We start from the raw sequence: 20,994 nt of genomic DNA, 5'->3' as shown, positions 1-20,994 counted from the left end.
AGTCTTTTATTGTGAAAATCAACAGCTCATTAGAAAATCAAATCTCAATTTTAGTTTTTAACCTCACATACTTCTCTGCAACATTGCTAGTTCCAGGATATAAAGCAGGCTTTAGTAGCGTTGGAGGCAGCCAGGCTTTTATGAACTATCATGACCAACACAATGTGATCCATATTACTCTCATCTTGACAGAAATTATGTTCAGGCACAGTCTCCCACTATAAGGTAGTGAGGACATGCTGATGCTGTGAGCGTCTTTTTAATGCATAAAGGAATTATTGTGAGTTTTACTTGCCTTGCATATTGGTAAAATGATGGCGTATGCCGGAAGACTTCCTTTTTTTTTTTGTTCTTCAGTCTCGGCAATTCAGAGAAACTCGGTTGTGAAACACTGCCACCTCTGGTCATTCAGTATAATCTGTAGATGGAAAAGTCCACTGTTAGCACATTTTCTATAAGCAATACAAAAAAATCTTGATTTTTAGAAAGGGTAAACAGATCAATACTATGGAGTCTTTTATTGTGAAAATCAACAGCTCATTAGAAAATCAAATGTCAATTTTAGTTTTAAACCTCACATACTTCTCTGCAACATTGCTAGCTCCAGGATATAAAGCAGGCTTTAGTAGCGTTGGAGGCAGCCAGGCTTTTATGAACTATCATGACCAACACAATGTGATCCATATTACTTTCATCTTGACAGAAATTATGTTCAGGCACAGTCTCCCACTATAAGGTAGTGAGGACATGCTGATGCTGTGAGCGTCTTTTTAATGCATAAAGGAATTATTGTGAGTTAAACTTGCCTTGTATATTGGTAAAATGATGGCGTATGCCGGAAGACTTCCTTTTTTTTTTTGTTCTTCAGTCTCGGCAATTCAGAGAAACTCGGTTGTGAAACACTGCCACCTCTGGTCATTCAGTATAATCTGTAGATGGAAAAGTCCACTGTTAGCACATTTTCTATAAGCAATACAAAAAAATCTTGATTTTTAGAAAGGGTAAACAGATCAATACTATGGAGTCTTTTATTGTGAAAATCAAAAGCTCATTAGAAAATCAAATCTCAATTTTAGTTTTTAACCTCACATACTTCTCTGCAACATTGCTAGTTCCAGGATATAAAGCAGGGTTTAGTAGCGATGGAGGCAGCCAGGCTTTTATGAACTATCATGACCAACACAATGTGATCCATATTACTCTCATCTTGACAGAAATTATGTTCAGGCACAGTCTCCCACTATAAGGTAGTGAGGACATGCTGATGCTGTGAGCGTCTTTTTAATGCATAAAGGAATTATTGTGAGTTAAACTTGCCTTGTATATTGGTAAAATGATGGCGTATGCCGGAAGACTTCCTTTTTTTTTTTTTCTTCAGTCTCGGCAATTCAGAGAAACTCGGTTGTGAAACACTGCCACCTCTGGTCATTCAGTATAATCTGTAGATGGAAAAGTCCACTGATAGCACATTTTCTATAAGCAATACAAAAAAATCTTGATTTTTAGAAAGGGTAAACAGATCAATACTATGGAGTCTTTTATTGTGAAAATCAACAGCTCATTAGAAAATCAAATCTCAATTTTAGTTTTTAACCTCACATACTTCTCTGCAACATTGCTAGTTCCAGGATATAAAGCAGGCTTTAGTAGCGTTGGAGGCAGCCAGGCTTTTATGAACTATCATGACCAACACAATGTGATCCATATTACTCTCATCTTGACAGAAATTATGTTCAGGCACAGTCTCCCACTATAAGGTAGTGAGGACATGCTGATGCTGTGAGCGTCTTTTTAATGCATAAAGGAATTATTGTGAGTTTTACTTGCCTTGCATATTGGTAAAATGATGGCGTATGCCGGAAGACTTCCTTTTTTGTTCTTCAGTCTCGGCAATTCAGAGAAACTCGGTTGTGAAACACTGCCACCTCTGGTCATTCAGTATAATCTGTAGATGGAAAAGTCCACTGTTAGCACATTTTCTATAAGCAATACAAAAAAATCTTGATTTTTAGAAAGGGTAAACAGATCAATACTATGGAGTCTTTTATTGTGAAAATCAAAAGCTCATTAGAAAATCAAATCTCAATTTTAGTTTTTAACCTCACATACTTCTCTGCAACATTGCTAGTTCCAGGATATAAAGCAGGCTTTAGTAGCGTTGGAGGCAGCCAGGCTTTTATGAACTATCATGACCAACACAATGTGATCCATATTACTCTCATCTTGACAGAAATTATGTTCAGGCACAGTCTCCCACTATAAGGTAGTGAGGACATGCTGATGCTGTGAGCGTCTTTTTAATGCATAAAGGAATTATTGTGAGTTAAACTTGCCTTGCATATTGGTAAAATGATGCCGTATGCCGGAAGACTTCCTTTTTTTTTTTGTTCTTCAGTCTCGGCAATTCAGAGAAACTAGGTTGTGAAACACTGCCACCTCTGGTCATTCAGTATAATCTGTAGATGGAAAAGTCCACTGTTAGCACATTTTCTATAAGCAATACAAAAAAAATCTTGATTTTTAGAAAGCGTAAACAGATCAATACTATGGAGCCTTTTATTGTGAAAATCAACAGCTAATTAGAAAATCAAATCTCAATTTTAGTTTTTAACCTCACATACTTCTCTGCAACATTGCTAGTTCCAGGATATAAAGCAGGCTTTAGTAGCGTTGGAGGCAGCCAGGCTTTTATGAACTATCATGACCAACACAATGTGATCCATATTACTTTCATCTTGACAGAAATTATGTTCAGGCACAGTCTCCCACTATTAGGTAGTGAGGACATGCTGATGCTGTGAGCGTCTTTTTAATGCATAAAGGAATTATTGTGAGTTAAACTTGCCTTGTATATTGGTAAAATGATGGCGTATGCCGGAAGACTTCCTTTTTTTTTTTGTTCTTCAGTCTCGGCAATTCAGAGAAACTCGGTTGTGAAACACTGCCACCTCTGGTCATTCAGTATAATCTGTAGATGGAAAAGTCCACTGTTAGCACATTTTCTATAAGCAATACAAAAAAATCTTGATTTTTAGAAAGGGTAAACAGATCAATACTATGGAGTCTTTTATTGTGAAAATCAAAAGCTCATTAGAAAATCAAATCTCAATTTTAGTTTTTAACCTCACATACTTCTCTGCAACATTGCTAGTTCCAGGATATAAAGCAGGGTTTAGTAGCGATGGAGGCAGCCAGGCTTTTATGAACTATCATGACCAACACAATGTGATCCATATTACTCTCATCTTGACAGAAATTATGTTCAGGCACAGTCTCCCACTATAAGGTAGTGAGGACATGCTGATGCTGTGAGCGTCTTTTTAATGCATAAAGGAATTATTGTGAGTTAAACTTGCCTTGTATATTGGTAAAATGATGGCGTATGCCGGAAGACTTCCTTTTTTTTTTGTTCTTCAGTCTCGGCAATTCAGAGAAACTCGGTTGTGAAACACTGCCACCTCTGGTCATTCAGTATAATCTGTAGATGGAAAAGTCCACTGTTAGCACATTTTCTATAAGCAATACAAAAAAATCTTGATTTTTAGAAAGGGTAAACAGATCAATACTATGGAGTCTTTTATTGTGAAAATCAACAGCTCATTAGAAAATCAAATCTCAATTTTAGTTTTTAACCTCACATACTTCTCTGCAACATTGCTAGTTCCAGGATATAAAGCAGGCTTTAGTAGCGTTGGAGGCAGCCAGGCTTTTATGAACTATCATGACCAACACAATGTGATCCATATTACTCTCATCTTGACAGAAATTATGTTCAGGCACAGTCTCCCACTATAAGGTAGTGAGGACATGCTGATGCTGTGAGCGTCTTTTTAATGCATAAAGGAATTATTGTGAGTTTTACTTGCCTTGCATATTGGTAAAATGATGGCGTATGCCGGAAGACTTCCTTTTTTGTTCTTCAGTCTCGGCAATTCAGAGAAACTCGGTTGTGAAACACTGCCACCTCTGGTCATTCAGTATAATCTGTAGATGGGAAAGTCCACTGTTAGCACATTTTCTATAAGCAATACAAAAAAATCTTGATTTTTAGAAAGGGTAAACAGATCAATACTATGGAGTCTTTTATTGTGAAAATCAACAGCTCATTAGAAAATCAAATCTCAATTTTAGTTTTTAACCTCACATACTTCTCTGCAACATTGCTAGTTCCAGGATATAAAGCAGGCTTTAGTAGCGTTGGAGGCAGCCAGGCTTTTATGAACTATCATGACCAACACAATGTGATCCATATTACTCTCATCTTGACAGAAATTATGTTCAGGCACAGTCTCCCACAATAAGGTAGTGAGGACATGCTGATGCTGTGAGCGTCTTTTTAATGCATAAAGGAATTATTGTGAGTTTTACTTGCCTTGCATATTGGTAAAATGATGGCGTATGCCGGAAGACTTCCTTTTTTGTTCTTCAGTCTCGGCAATTCAGAGAAACTAGGTTGTGAAACACTGCCACCTCTGGTCATTCAGTATAATCTGTAGATGGAAAAGTCCACTGTTAGCACATTTTCTATAAGCAATACAAAAAAATCTTGATTTTTAGAAAGGGTAAACAGATCAATACTATGGAGTCTTTTATTGTGAAAATCAAAAGCTCATTAGAAAATCAAATCTCAACTTTAGTTTTTAACCTCACATACTTCTCTGCAACATTGCTAGTTCCAGGATATAAAGCAGGCTTTAGTAGCGTTGGAGGCAGCCAGGCTTTTATGAACTATCATGACCAACACAATGTGATCCATATTACTCTCATCTTGACAGAAATTATGTTCAGGCACAGTCTCCCACTATAAGGTAGTGAGGACATGCTGATGCTGTGAGCGTCTTTTTAATGCATAAAGGAATTATTGTGAGTTAAACTTGCCTTGCATATTGGCAAAATGATGCCGTATGCCGGAAGACTTCCTTTTTTTTTTTGTTCTTCAGTCTCGGCAATTCAGAGAAACTCGGTTGTGAAACACTGCCACCTCTGGTCATTCAGTATAATCTGCAGATGGAAAAGTCCACTGTTAGCACATTTTCTATAAGCAATACAAAAAAAATCTTGATTTTTAGAAAGCGTAAACAGATCAATACTATGGAGTCTTTTATTGTGAAAATCAACAGCTCATTAGAAAATCAAATCTCAATTTTAGTTTTTAACCTCACATACTTCTCTGCAACATTGCTAGTTCCAGGATATAAAGCAGGCTTTAGTAGCGTTGGAGGCAGCCAGATTTTTATGAACTATCATGACCAACACAATGTGATCCATATTACTCTCATCTTGACAGAAATTATGTTCAGGCACAGTCTCCCACTATAAGGTAGTGAGGACATGCTGATGCTGTGAGCGTCTTTTTAATGCATAAAGGAATTATTGTGAGTTTTACTTGCCTTGCATATTGGTAAAATGATGCCGTATGCCGGAAGACTTCCTTTTTTTTTTTTGTTCTTCAGTCTCGGCAATTCAGAGAAACTTGGTTGTGAAACACTGCCACCTCTGGTCATTCAGTATAATCTGTAGACGGAAAAGTCCACTGTTAGCACATTTTCTATAAGCAATACAAAAAAAATCTTGATTTTTAGAAAGCGTAAACAGATCAATACTATGGAGTCTTTTATTGTGAAAATCAACAGCTCATTAGAAAATCAAATCTCAATTTTAGTTTTTAACCTCACATACTTCTCTGCAACATTGCTAGCTCCAGGATATAAAGCAGGCTTTAGTAGCGTTGGAGGCAGCCAGGCTTTTATGAACTATCATGACCAACACAATGTGATCCATATTACTTTCATCTTGATAGAAATTATGTTCAGGCACAGTCTCCCACTGTAAGGTAGTGAGGACATGCTGATGCTGTGAGCGTCTTTTTAATGCATAAAGGAATTATTGTGAGTTTTACTTGCCTTATAAATTGGTAAAATGATCCCGTATGCCGGAAGACTTCCTTTTTTTTTTCTTCAGTCTCGGCAATTCAGAGAAACTAGGTTGTGAAACACTGCCACCTCTGGTCATTCAGTATAATCTGTAGATGGAAAAGTCCACTGTTAGCACATTTTCTATAAGCAATACAAAAAAATCTTGATTTTTAGAAAGGGTAAACAGATCAATACTATGGAGTCTTTTATTGTGAAAATCAAAAGCTCATTAGAAAATCAAATCTCAATTTTAGTTTTTAACCTCACATACTTCTCTGCAACATTGCTAGTTCCAGGATATAAAGCAGGGTTTAGTAGCGTTGGAGGCAGCCAGGCTTTTATGAACTATCATGACCAACACAATGTGATCCATATTACTCTCATCTTGACAGAAATTATGTTCAGGCACAGTCTCCCACTATAAGGTAGTGAGAACATGCTGATGCTGTGAGCGTCTTTTTAATGCATAAAGGAATTATTGTGAGTTAAACTTGCCTTGTATATTGGTAAAATGATGCCGTATGCCGGAAGACTTCCTTTTTTTTTTTTTGTTCTTCAGTCTCGGCAATTCAGAGAAACTCGGTTGTGAAACACTGCCACCTCTGGTCATTCAGTATAATCTGTAGATGGAAAAGTCCACTGTTAGCACATTTTCTATAAGCAATACAAAAAAAATCTTGATTTTTAGAAAGGGTAAACAGATCAATACTATGGAGTCTTTTATTGTGAAAATCAAAAGCTCATTAGAAAATCAAATCTCAATTTTAGTTTTTAACCTCACATACTTCTCTGCAACATTGCTAGTTCCAGGATATAAAGCAGGGTTTAGTAGCGTTGGAGGCAGCCAGGCTTTTATGAACTATCATGACCAACACAATGTGATCCATATTACTCTCATCTTGACAGAAATTATGTTCAGGCACAGTCTCCCACTATAAGGTAGTGTGGACATGCTGATGCTGTGAGCGTCTTTTTAATGCATAAAGGAATTATTGTGAGTTTTACTTGCCTTATAAATTGGTAAAATGATCCCGTATGCCGGAAGACGTCCTTTTTTTTTTCTTCAGTCTCGGCAATTCAGAGAAACTCGGTTGTGAAACACTGCCACCTCTGGTCATTCAGTATAATCTGTAGATGGAAAAGTCCACTGTTAGCACATTTTCTATAAGCAATACAAAAAAAAAATCCTGATTTTTAGAAAGCGTAAACAGATCAATACTATGGAGTCTTTTATTGTGAAAATCAACAGCTCATTAGAAAATCAAATCTCAATTTTAGTTTTAAACCTCACATACTTCTCTGCAACATTGCTAGCTCCAGGATATAAAGCAGGCTTTAGTAGCGTTGGAGGCAGCCAGGCTTTTATGAACTATCATGACCAACACAATGTGATCCATATTACTTTCATCTTGATAGAAATTATGTTCAGGCACAGTCTCCCACTGTAAGGTAGTGAGGACATGCTGATGCTGTGAGCGTCTTTTTAATGCATAAAGGAATTATTGTGAGTTTTACTTGCCTTATAAATTGGTAAAATGATCCCGTATGCCGGAAGACTTCCTTTTTTTTTTCTTCAGTCTCGGCAATTCAGAGAAACTAGGTTGTGAAACACTGCCACCTCTGGTCATTCAGTATAATCTGTAGATGGAAAAGTCCACTGTTAGCACATTTTCTATAAGCAATACAAAAAAATCTTGATTTTTAGAAAGGGTAAACAGATCAATACTATGGAGTCTTTTATTGTGAAAATCAAAAGCTCATTAGAAAATCAAATCTCAATTTTAGTTTTTAACCTCACATACTTCTCTGCAACATTGCTAGTTCCAGGATATAAAGCAGGGTTTAGTAGCGATGGAGGCAGCCAGGCTTTTATGAACTATCATGACCAACACAATGTGATCCATATTACTCTCATCTTGACAGAAATTATGTTCAGGCACAGTCTCCCACTATAATGTAGTGAGAACATGCTGATGCTGTGAGCGTCTTTTTAATGCATAAAGGAATTATTGTGAGTTAAACTTGCCTTGTATATTGGTAAAATGATGGCGTATGCCGGAAGACTTCCTTTTTTTTTTGTTCTTCAGTCTCGGCAATTCAGAGAAGCTCAGTTGTGAAACACTGCCACCTCTGGTCATTCAGTATAATCTGTAGATGGAAAAGTCCACTGTTAGCACATTTTCTATAAGCAATACAAAAAAATCTTGATTTTTAGAAAGGGTAAACAGATCAATACTATGGAGTCTTTTATTGTGAAAATCAACAGCTCATTAGAAAATCAAATCTCAATTTTAGTTTTAAACCTCACATACTTCTCTGCAACATTGCTATCTCCAGGATATAAAGCAGGCTTTAGTAGCGTTGGAGGCAGCCAGGCTTTTATGAACTATCATGACCAACACAATGTGATCCATATTACTTTCATCTTGATAGAAATTATGTTCAGGCACAGTCTCCCACTGTAAGGTAGTGAGGACATGCTGATGCTGTGAGCGTCTTTTTAATGCATAAAGGAATTATTGTGAGTTTTACTTGCCTTATAAATTGGTAAAATGATCCCGTATGCCGGAAGACTTCCTTTTTTTTTTCTTCAGTCTCGGCAATTCAGAGAAACTCGGTTGTGAAACACTGCCACCTCTGGTCATTCAGTATAATCTGTAGATGGAAAAGTCCACTGTTAGCACATTTTCTATAAGCAATACAAAAAAATCTTGATTTTTAGAAAGGGTAAACAGATCAATACTATGGAGTCTTTTATTGTGAAAATCAAAAGCTCATTAGAAAATCAAATCTCAATTTTAGTTTTTAACCTCACATACTTCTCTGCAACATTGCTAGTTCCAGGATATAAAGCAGGGTTTAGTAGCGATGGAGGCAGCCAGGCTTTTATGAACTATCATGACCAACACAATGTGATCCATATTACTCTCATCTTGACAGAAATTATGTTCAGGCACAGTCTCCCACTATAAGGTAGTGAGGACATGCTGATGCTGTGAGCGTCTTTTTAATGCATAAAGGAATTATTGTGAGTTAAACTTGCCTTGTATATTGGTAAAATGATGGCGTATGCCGGAAGACTTCCTTTTTTTTTTGTTCTTCAGTCTCGGCAATTCAGAGAAACTCGGTTGTGAAACACTGCCACCTCTGGTCATTCAGTATAATCTGTAGATGGAAAAGTCCACTGTTAGCACATTTTCTATAAGCAATACAAAAAAATCTTGATTTTTAGAAAGGGTAAACAGATCAATACTATGGAGTCTTTTATTGTGAAAATCAACAGCTCATTAGAAAATCAAATCTCAATTTTAGTTTTTAACCTCACATACTTCTCTGCAACATTGCTAGTTCCAGGATATAAAGCAGGCTTTAGTAGCGTTGGAGGCAGCCAGGCTTTTATGAACTATCATGACCAACACAATGTGATCCATATTACTCTCATCTTGACAGAAATTATGTTCAGGCACAGTCTCCCACTATAAGGTAGTGAGGACATGCTGATGCTGTGAGCGTCTTTTTAATGCATAAAGGAATTATTGTGAGTTTTACTTGCCTTGCATATTGGTAAAATGATGGCGTATGCCGGAAGACTTCCTTTTTTGTTCTTCAGTCTCGGCAATTCAGAGAAACTCGGTTGTGAAACACTGCCACCTCTGGTCATTCAGTATAATCTGTAGATGGGAAAGTCCACTGTTAGCACATTTTCTATAAGCAATACAAAAAAATCTTGATTTTTAGAAAGGGTAAACAGATCAATACTATGGAGTCTTTTATTGTGAAAATCAACAGCTCATTAGAAAATCAAATCTCAATTTTAGTTTTTAACCTCACATACTTCTCTGCAACATTGCTAGTTCCAGGATATAAAGCAGGCTTTAGTAGCGTTGGAGGCAGCCAGGCTTTTATGAACTATCATGACCAACACAATGTGATCCATATTACTCTCATCTTGACAGAAATTATGTTCAGGCACAGTCTCCCACAATAAGGTAGTGAGGACATGCTGATGCTGTGAGCGTCTTTTTAATGCATAAAGGAATTATTGTGAGTTTTACTTGCCTTGCATATTGGTAAAATGATGGCGTATGCCGGAAGACTTCCTTTTTTGTTCTTCAGTCTCGGCAATTCAGAGAAACTAGGTTGTGAAACACTGCCACCTCTGGTCATTCAGTATAATCTGTAGATGGAAAAGTCCACTGTTAGCACATTTTCTATAAGCAATACAAAAAAATCTTGATTTTTAGAAAGGGTAAACAGATCAATACTATGGAGTCTTTTATTGTGAAAATCAAAAGCTCATTAGAAAATCAAATCTCAACTTTAGTTTTTAACCTCACATACTTCTCTGCAACATTGCTAGTTCCAGGATATAAAGCAGGCTTTAGTAGCGTTGGAGGCAGCCAGGCTTTTATGAACTATCATGACCAACACAATGTGATCCATATTACTCTCATCTTGACAGAAATTATGTTCAGGCACAGTCTCCCACTATAAGGTAGTGAGGACATGCTGATGCTGTGAGCGTCTTTTTAATGCATAAAGGAATTATTGTGAGTTAAACTTGCCTTGCATATTGGCAAAATGATGCCGTATGCCGGAAGACTTCCTTTTTTTTTTTGTTCTTCAGTCTCGGCAATTCAGAGAAACTCGGTTGTGAAACACTGCCACCTCTGGTCATTCAGTATAATCTGCAGATGGAAAAGTCCACTGTTAGCACATTTTCTATAAGCAATACAAAAAAAATCTTGATTTTTAGAAAGCGTAAACAGATCAATACTATGGAGTCTTTTATTGTGAAAATCAACAGCTCATTAGAAAATCAAATCTCAATTTTAGTTTTTAACCTCACATACTTCTCTGCAACATTGCTAGTTCCAGGATATAAAGCAGGCTTTAGTAGCGTTGGAGGCAGCCAGATTTTTATGAACTATCATGACCAACACAATGTGATCCATATTACTCTCATCTTGACAGAAATTATGTTCAGGCACAGTCTCCCACTATAAGGTAGTGAGGACATGCTGATGCTGTGAGCGTCTTTTTAATGCATAAAGGAATTATTGTGAGTTTTACTTGCCTTGCATATTGGTAAAATGATGGCGTATGCCGGAAGACTTCCTTTTTTTTTTTTGTTCTTCAGTCTCGGCAATTCAGAGAAACTTGGTTGTGAAACACTGCCACCTCTGGTCATTCAGTATAATCTGTAGACGGAAAAGTCCACTGTTAGCACATTTTCTATAAGCAATACAAAAAAAATCTTGATTTTTAGAAAGCGTAAACAGATCAATACTATGGAGTCTTTTATTGTGAAAATCAACAGCTCATTAGAAAATCAAATCTCAATTTTAGTTTTTAACCTCACATACTTCTCTGCAACATTGCTAGCTCCAGGATATAAAGCAGGCTTTAGTAGCGTTGGAGGCAGCCAGGCTTTTATGAACTATCATGACCAACACAATGTGATCCATATTACTTTCATCTTGATAGAAATTATGTTCAGGCACAGTCTCCCACTGTAAGGTAGTGAGGACATGCTGATGCTGTGAGCGTCTTTTTAATGCATAAAGGAATTATTGTGAGTTTTACTTGCCTTATAAATTGGTAAAATGATCCCGTATGCCGGAAGACTTCCTTTTTTTTTTCTTCAGTCTCGGCAATTCAGAGAAACTAGGTTGTGAAACACTGCCACCTCTGGTCATTCAGTATAATCTGTAGATGGAAAAGTCCACTGTTAGCACATTTTCTATAAGCAATACAAAAAAATCTTGATTTTTAGAAAGGGTAAACAGATCAATACTATGGAGTCTTTTATTGTGAAAATCAAAAGCTCATTAGAAAATCAAATCTCAATTTTAGTTTTTAACCTCACATACTTCTCTGCAACATTGCTAGTTCCAGGATATAAAGCAGGGTTTAGTAGCGTTGGAGGCAGCCAGGCTTTTATGAACTATCATGACCAACACAATGTGATCCATATTACTCTCATCTTGACAGAAATTATGTTCAGGCACAGTCTCCCACTATAAGGTAGTGAGAACATGCTGATGCTGTGAGCGTCTTTTTAATGCATAAAGGAATTATTGTGAGTTAAACTTGCCTTGTATATTGGTAAAATGATGCCGTATGCCGGAAGACTTCCTTTTTTTTTTTTTGTTCTTCAGTCTCGGCAATTCAGAGAAACTCGGTTGTGAAACACTGCCACCTCTGGTCATTCAGTATAATCTGTAGATGGAAAAGTCCACTGTTAGCACATTTTCTATAAGCAATACAAAAAAAATCTTGATTTTTAGAAAGGGTAAACAGATCAATACTATGGAGTCTTTTATTGTGAAAATCAAAAGCTCATTAGAAAATCAAATCTCAATTTTAGTTTTTAACCTCACATACTTCTCTGCAACATTGCTAGTTCCAGGATATAAAGCAGGGTTTAGTAGCGTTGGAGGCAGCCAGGCTTTTATGAACTATCATGACCAACACAATGTGATCCATATTACTCTCATCTTGACAGAAATTATGTTCAGGCACAGTCTCCCACTATAAGGTAGTGTGGACATGCTGATGCTGTGAGCGTCTTTTTAATGCATAAAGGAATTATTGTGAGTTTTACTTGCCTTATAAATTGGTAAAATGATCCCGTATGCCGGAAGACGTCCTTTTTTTTTTCTTCAGTCTCGGCAATTCAGAGAAACTCGGTTGTGAAACACTGCCACCTCTGGTCATTCAGTATAATCTGTAGATGGAAAAGTCCACTGTTAGCACATTTTCTATAAGCAATACAAAAAAAAAATCCTGATTTTTAGAAAGCGTAAACAGATCAATACTATGGAGTCTTTTATTGTGAAAATCAACAGCTCATTAGAAAATCAAATCTCAATTTTAGTTTTAAACCTCACATACTTCTCTGCAACATTGCTAGCTCCAGGATATAAAGCAGGCTTTAGTAGCGTTGGAGGCAGCCAGGCTTTTATGAACTATCATGACCAACACAATGTGATCCATATTACTTTCATCTTGATAGAAATTATGTTCAGGCACAGTCTCCCACTGTAAGGTAGTGAGGACATGCTGATGCTGTGAGCGTCTTTTTAATGCATAAAGGAATTATTGTGAGTTTTACTTGCCTTATAAATTGGTAAAATGATCCCGTATGCCGGAAGACTTCCTTTTTTTTTTCTTCAGTCTCGGCAATTCAGAGAAACTAGGTTGTGAAACACTGCCACCTCTGGTCATTCAGTATAATCTGTAGATGGAAAAGTCCACTGTTAGCACATTTTCTATAAGCAATACAAAAAAATCTTGATTTTTAGAAAGGGTAAACAGATCAATACTATGGAGTCTTTTATTGTGAAAATCAAAAGCTCATTAGAAAATCAAATCTCAATTTTAGTTTTTAACCTCACATACTTCTCTGCAACATTGCTAGTTCCAGGATATAAAGCAGGGTTTAGTAGCGATGGAGGCAGCCAGGCTTTTATGAACTATCATGACCAACACAATGTGATCCATATTACTCTCATCTTGACAGAAATTATGTTCAGGCACAGTCTCCCACTATAATGTAGTGAGAACATGCTGATGCTGTGAGCGTCTTTTTAATGCATAAAGGAATTATTGTGAGTTAAACTTGCCTTGTATATTGGTAAAATGATGGCGTATGCCGGAAGACTTCCTTTTTTTTTTGTTCTTCAGTCTCGGCAATTCAGAGAAGCTCAGTTGTGAAACACTGCCACCTCTGGTCATTCAGTATAATCTGTAGATGGAAAAGTCCACTGTTAGCACATTTTCTATAAGCAATACAAAAAAATCTTGATTTTTAGAAAGGGTAAACAGATCAATACTATGGAGTCTTTTATTGTGAAAATCAAAAGCTCATTAGAAAATCAAATCTCAATTTTAGTTTTTAACCTCACATACTTCTCTGCAACATTGCTAGTTCCAGGATATAAAGCAGGGTTTAGTAGCGATGGAGGCAGCCAGGCTTTTATGAACTATCATGACCAACACAATGTGATCCATATTACTCTCATCTTGACAGAAATTATGTTCAGGCACAGTCTCCCACTATAAGGTAGTGAGGACATGCTGATGCTGTGAGCGTCTTTTTAATGCATAAAGGAATTATTGTGAGTTAAACTTGCCTTGTATATTGGTAAAATGATGGCGTATGCCGGAAGACTTCCTTTTTTTTTTTTGTTCTTCAGTCTCGGCAATTCAGAGAAACTCGGTTGTGAAACACTGCCACCTCTGGTCATTCAGTATAATCTGTAGATGGAAAAGTCCACTGTTAGCACATTTTCTATAAGCAATACAAAAAAAATCTTGATTTTTAGAAAGCGTAAACAGATCAATACTATGGAGTCTTTTATTGTGAAAATCAACAGCTCATTAGAAAATCAAATCTCAATTTTAGTTTTAAACCTCACATACTTCTCTGCAACATTGCTATCTCCAGGATATAAAGCAGGCTTTAGTAGCGTTGGAGGCAGCCAGGCTTTTATGAACTATCATGACCAACACAATGTGATCCATATTACTTTCATCTTGATAGAAATTATGTTCAGGCACAGTCTCCCACTGTAAGGTAGTGAGGACATGCTGATGCTGTGAGCGTCTTTTTAATGCATAAAGGAATTATTGTGAGTTTTACTTGCCTTATAAATTGGTAAAATGATCCCGTATGCCGGAAGACTTCCTTTTTTTTTTCTTCAGTCTCGGTAATTCAGAGAAACTAGGTTGTGAAACACTGCCACCTCTGGTCATTCAGTATAATCTGTAGATGGAAAAGTCCACTGTTAGCACATTTTCTATAAGCAATACAAAAAAATCTTGATTTTTAGAAAGGGTAAACAGATCAATACTATGGAGTCTTTTATTGTGAAAATCAACAGCTCATTAGAAAATCAAATGTCAATTTTAGTTTTAAACCTCACATACTTCTCTGCAACATTGCTAGCTCCAGGATATAAAGCAGGCTTTAGTAGCGTTGGAGGCAGCCAGGCTTTTATGAACTATCATGACCAACACAATGTGATCCATATTACTTTCATCTTGACAGAAATTATGTTCAGGCACAGTCTCCCACTATAAGGTAGTGAGGACATGCTGATGCTGTGAGCGTCTTTTTAATGCATAAAGGAATTATTGTGAGTTAAACTTGCCTTGTATATTGGTAAAATGATGGCGTATGCCGGAAGACTTCCTTTTTTTTTTGTTCTTCAGTCTCGGCAATTCAGAGAAACTCGGTTGTGAAACACTGCCACCTCTGGTCATTCAGTATAATCTGTAGATGGAAAAGTCCACTGTTAGCACATTTTCTATAAGCAATACAAAAAAATCTTGATTTTTAGAAAGGGTAAACAGATCAATACTATGGAGTCTTTTATTGTGAAAATCAACAGCTCATTAGAAAATCAAATCTCAATTTTAGTTTTTAACCTCACATACTTCTCTGCAACATTGCTAGTTCCAGGATATAAAGCAGGCTTTAGTAGCGTTGGAGGCAGCCAGGCTTTTATGAACTATCATGACCAACACAATGTGATCCATATTACTCTCATCTTGACAGAAATTATGTTCAGGCACAGTCTCCCACTATAAGGTAGTGAGGACATGCTGATGCTGTGAGCGTCTTTTTAATGCATAAAGGAATTATTGTGAGTTTTACTTGCCTTGCATATTGGTAAAATGATGGCGTATGCCGGAAGACTTCCTTTTTTGTTCTTCAGTCTCGGCAATTCAGAGAAACTCGGTTGTGAAACACTGCCACCTCTGGTCATTCAGTATAATCTGTAGATGGGAAAGTCCACTGTTAGCACATTTTCTATAAGCAATACAAAAAAATCTTGATTTTTAGAAAGGGTAAACAGATCAATACTATGGAGTCTTTTATTGTGAAAATCAACAGCTCATTAGAAAATCAAATCTCAATTTTAGTTTTTAACCTCACATACTTCTCTGCAACATTGCTAGTTCCAGGATATAAAGCAGGCTTTAGTAGCGTTGGAGGCAGCCAGGCTTTTATGAACTATCATGACCAACACAATGTGATCCATATTACTCTCATCTTGACAGAAATTATGTTCAGGCACAGTCTCCCACAATAAGGTAGTGAGGACATGCTGATGCTGTGAGCGTCTTTTTAATGCATAAAGGAATTATTGTGAGTTTTACTTGCCTTGCATATTGGTAAAATGATGGCGTATGCCGGAAGACTTCCTTTTTTGTTCTTCAGTCTCGGCAATTCAGAGAAACTAGGTTGTGAAACACTGCCACCTCTGGTCATTCAGTATAATCTGTAGATGGAAAAGTCCACTGTTAGCACATTTTCTATAAGCAATACAAAAAAATCTTGATTTTTAGAAAGGGTAAACAGATCAATACTATGGAGTCTTTTATTGTGAAAATCAAAAGCTCATTAGAAAATCAAATCTCAACTTTAGTTTTTAACCTCACATACTTCTCTGCAACATTGCTAGTTCCAGGATATAAAGCAGGCTTTAGTAGCGTTGGAGGCAGCCAGGCTTTTATGAACTATCATGACCAACACAATGTGATCCATATTACTCTCATCTTGACAGAAATTATGTTCAGGCACAGTCTCCCACTATAAGGTAGTGAGGACATGCTGATGCTGTGAGCGTCTTTTTAATGCATAAAGGAATTATTGTGAGTTAAACTTGCCTTGCATATTGGCAAAATGATGCCGTATGCCGGAAGACTTCCTTTTTTTTTTTGTTCTTCAGTCTCGGCAATTCAGAGAAACTCGGTTGTGAAACACTGCCACCTCTGGTCATTCAGTATAATCTGCAGATGGAAAAGTCCACTGTTAGCACATTTTCTATAAGCAATACAAAAAAAATCTTGATTTTTAGAAAGCGTAAACAGATCAATACTATGGAGTCTTTTATTGTGAAAATCAACAGCTCATTAGAAAATCAAATCTCAATTTTAGTTTTTAACCTCACATACTTCTCTGCAACATTGCTAGTTCCAGGATATAAAGCAGGCTTTAGTAGCGTTGGAGGCAGCCAGATTTTTATGAACTATCATGACCAACACAATGTGATCCATATTACTCTCATCTTGACAGAAATTATGTTCAGGCACAGTCTCCCACTATAAGGTAGTGAGGACATGCTGATGCTGTGAGCGTCTTTTTAATGCATAAAGGAATTATTGTGAGTTTTACTTGCCTTGCATATTGGTAAAATGATGCCGTATGCCGGAAGACTTCCTTTTTTTTTTTTGTTCTTCAGTCTCGGCAATTCAGAGAAACTTGGTTGTGAAACACTGCCACCTCTGGTCATTCAGTATAATCTGTAGACGGAAAAGTCCACTGTTAGCACATTTTCTATAAGCAATACAAAAAAAATCTTGATTTTTAGAAAGCGTAAACAGATCAATACTATGGAGTCTTTTATTGTGAAAATCAACAGCTCATTAGAAAATCAAATCTCAATTTTAGTTTTTAACCTCACATACTTCTCTGCAACATTGCTAGCTCCAGGATATAAAGCAGGCTTTAGTAGCGTTGGAGGCAGCCAGGCTTTTATGAACTATCATGACCAACACAATGTGATCCATATTACTTTCATCTTGATAGAAATTATGTTCAGGCACAGTCTCCCACTGTAAGGTAGTGAGGACATGCTGATGCTGTGAGCGTCTTTTTAATGCATAAAGGAATTATTGTGAGTTTTACTTGCCTTATAAATTGGTAAAATGATCCCGTATGCCGGAAGACTTCCTTTTTTTTTTCTTCAGTCTCGGCAATTCAGAGAAACTAGGTTGTGAAACACTGCCACCTCTGGTCATTCAGTATAATCTGTAGATGGAAAAGTCCACTGTTAGCACATTTTCTATAAGCAATACAAAAAAATCTTGATTTTTAGAAAGGGTAAACAGATCAATACTATGGAGTCTTTTATTGTGAAAATCAAAAGCTCATTAGAAAATCAAATCTCAATTTTAGTTTTTAACCTCACATACTTCTCTGCAACATTGCTAGTTCCAGGATATAAAGCAGGGTTTAGTAGCGTTGGAGGCAGCCAGGCTTTTATGAACTATCATGACCAACACAATGTGATCCATATTACTCTCATCTTGACAGAAATTATGTTCAGGCACAGTCTCCCACTATAAGGTAGTGAGAACATGCTGATGCTGTGAGCGTCTTTTTAATGCATAAAGGAATTATTGTGAGTTAAACTTGCCTTGTATATTGGTAAAATGATGCCGTATGCCGGAAGACTTCCTTTTTTTTTTTTTGTTCTTCAGTCTCGGCAATTCAGAGAAACTCGGTTGTGAAACACTGCCACCTCTGGTCATTCAGTATAATCTGTAGATGGAAAAGTCCACTGTTAGCACATTTTCTATAAGCAATACAAAAAAAATCTTGATTTTTAGAAAGGGTAAACAGATCAATACTATGGAGTCTTTTATTGTGAAAATCAAAAGCTCATTAGAAAATCAAATCTCAATTTTAGTTTTTAACCTCACATACTTCTCTGCAACATTGCTAGTTCCAGGATATAAAGCAGGGTTTAGTAGCGTTGGAGGCAGCCAGGCTTTTATGAACTATCATGACCAACACAATGTGATCCATATTACTCTCATCTTGACAGAAATTATGTTCAGGCACAGTCTCCCACTATAAGGTAGTGTGGACATGCTGATGCTGTGAGCGTCTTTTTAATGCATAAAGGAATTATTGTGAGTTTTACTTGCCTTATAAATTGGTAAAATGATCCCGTATGCCGGAAGACGTCCTTTTTTTTTTCTTCAGTCTCGGCAATTCAGAGAAACTCGGTTGTGAAACACTGCCACCTCTGGTCATTCAGTATAATCTGTAGATGGAAAAGTCCACTGTTAGCACATTTTCTATAAGCAATACAAAAAAAAAATCCTGATTTTTAGAAAGCGTAAACAGATCAATACTATGGAGTCTTTTATTGTGAAAATCAACAGCTCATTAGAAAATCAAATCTCAATTTTAGTTTTAAACCTCACATACTTCTCTGCAACATTGCTAGCTCCAGGATATAAAGCAGGCTTTAGTAGCGTTGGAGGCAGCCAGGCTTTTATGAACTATCATGACCAACACAATGTGATCCATATTACTTTCATCTTGATAGAAATTATGTTCAGGCACAGTCTCCCACTGTAAGGTAGTGAGGACATGCTGATGCTGTGAGCGTCTTTTTAATGCATAAAGGAATTATTGTGAGTTTTACTTGCCTTATAAATTGGTAAAATGATCCCGTATGCCGGAAGACTTCCTTTTTTTTTTCTTCAGTCTCGGCAATTCAGAGAAACTAGGTTGTGAAACACTGCCACCTCTGGTCATTCAGTATAATCTGTAGATGGAAAAGTCCACTGTTAGCACATTTTCTATAAGCAATACAAAAAAATCTTGATTTTTAGAAAGGGTAAACAGATCAATACTATGGAGTCTTTTATTGTGAAAATCAAAAGCTCATTAGAAAATCAAATCTCAATTTTAGTTTTTAACCTCACATACTTCTCTGCAACATTGCTAGTTCCAGGATATAAAGCAGGGTTTAGTAGCGATGGAGGCAGCCAGGCTTTTATGAACTATCATGACCAACACAATGTGATCCATATTACTCTCATCTTGACAGAAATTATGTTCAGGCACAGTCTCCCACTATAATGTAGTGAGAACATGCTGATGCTGTGAGCGTCTTTTTAATGCATAAAGGAATTATTGTGAGTTAAACTTGCCTTGTATATTGGTAAAATGATGGCGTATGCCGGAAGACTTCCTTTTTTTTTTGTTCTTCAGTCTCGGCAATTCAGAGAAGCTCAGTTGTGAAACACTGCCACCTCTGGTCATTCAGTATAATCTGTAGATGGAAAAGTCCACTGTTAGCACATTTTCTATAAGCAATACAAAAAAATCTTGATTTTTAGAAAGGGTAAACAGATCAATACTATGGAGTCTTTTATTGTGAAAATCAAAAGCTCATTAGAAAATCAAATCTCAATTTTAGTTTTTAACCTCACATACTTCTCTGCAACATTGCTAGTTCCAGGATATAAAGCAGGGTTTAGTAGCGATGGAGGCAGCCAGGCTTTTATGAACTATCATGACCAACACAATGTGATCCATATTACTCTCATCTTGACAGAAATTATGTTCAGGCACAGTCTCCCACTATAAGGTAGTGAGGACATGCTGATGCTGTGAGCGTCTTTTTAATGCATAAAGGAATTATTGTGAGTTAAACTTGCCTTGTATATTGGTAAAATGATGGCGTATGCCGGAAGACTTCCTTTTTTTTTTTTGTTCTTCAGTCTCGGCAATTCAGAGAAACTCGGTTGTGAAACACTGCCACCTCTGGTCATTCAGTATAATCTGTAGATGGAAAAGTCCACTGTTAGCACATTTTCTATAAGCAATACAAAAAAAATCTTGATTTTTAGAAAGCGTAAACAGATCAATACTATGGAGTCTTTTATTGTGAAAATCAACAGCTCATTAGAAAATCAAATCTCAATTTTAGTTTTAAACCTCACATACTTCTCTGCAACATTGCTATCTCCAGGATATAAAGCAGGCTTTAGTAGCGTTGGAGGCAGCCAGGCTTTTATGAACTATCATGACCAACACAATGTGATCCATATTACTTTCATCTTGATAGAAATTATGTTCAGGCACAGTCTCCCACTGTAAGGTAGTGAGGACATGCTGATGCTGTGAGCGTCTTTTTAATGCATAAAGGAATTATTGTGAGTTTTACTTGCCTTATAAATTGGTAAAATGATCCCGTATGCCGGAAGACTTCCTTTTTTTTTTCTTCAGTCTCGGTAATTCAGAGAAACTAGGTTGTGAAACACTGCCACCTCTGGTCATTCAGTATAATCTGTAGATGGAAAAGTCCACTGTTAGCACATTTTCTATAAGCAATACAAAAAAATCTTGATTTTTAGAAAGGGTAAACAGATCAATACTATGGAGTCTTTTATTGTGAAAATCAAAAGCTCATTAGAAAATCAAATCTCAATTTTAGTTTTTAACCTCACATACTTCTCTGCAACATTGCTAGTTCCAGGATAT

At 36.7% G+C, this 20,994-nt stretch overlaps 2 long non-coding RNA genes across 2 annotated transcripts; both read right to left on the bottom strand.

Annotated features, from left to right (window-relative positions):
- Positions 1–2,904: 2,904 nt before the first annotated feature.
- On the bottom strand, positions 2,905–8,570 carry LOC146785685 (uncharacterized). The gene is made up of 12 exons (XR_014970714.1): positions 8,452–8,570; positions 7,942–8,063; positions 7,435–7,553; positions 6,925–7,043; positions 6,411–6,535; positions 5,904–6,022; positions 5,391–5,514; positions 4,879–5,001; positions 4,373–4,490; positions 3,867–3,984; positions 3,357–3,478; positions 2,905–2,968 (listed from the first exon to the last, which is right to left on the bottom strand). It is a non-coding gene; the product is annotated as an uncharacterized LOC146785685 (long non-coding RNA).
- A 2,482-nt stretch (positions 8,571–11,052) lies between these two features.
- On the bottom strand, positions 11,053–20,294 carry LOC146785684 (uncharacterized). Its single transcript, XR_014970713.1, has 19 exons — positions 20,169–20,294; positions 19,659–19,780; positions 19,152–19,270; positions 18,642–18,760; positions 18,128–18,252; positions 17,621–17,739; positions 17,108–17,231; positions 16,596–16,718; positions 16,090–16,207; positions 15,584–15,701; positions 15,074–15,195; positions 14,567–14,685; positions 14,054–14,177; positions 13,544–13,665; positions 13,037–13,155; positions 12,527–12,645; positions 12,013–12,137; positions 11,506–11,624; positions 11,053–11,116 (listed from the first exon to the last, which is right to left on the bottom strand). It is a non-coding gene; the product is annotated as an uncharacterized LOC146785684 (long non-coding RNA).
- Between the last annotated feature and the right edge of the window lie 700 nt (positions 20,295–20,994).

The sequence above is a fragment of the Triturus cristatus genome, chromosome 11 (genome assembly GCF_964204655.1).
Source record: "Triturus cristatus chromosome 11, aTriCri1.1, whole genome shotgun sequence".
NCBI classification, from domain to species: Eukaryota; Metazoa; Chordata; class Amphibia; order Caudata; family Salamandridae; genus Triturus; species Triturus cristatus.
The sequence above is the reverse complement of the archived record's forward strand: the minus strand, read 5'-3'. Positions and strand labels throughout refer to the sequence as shown.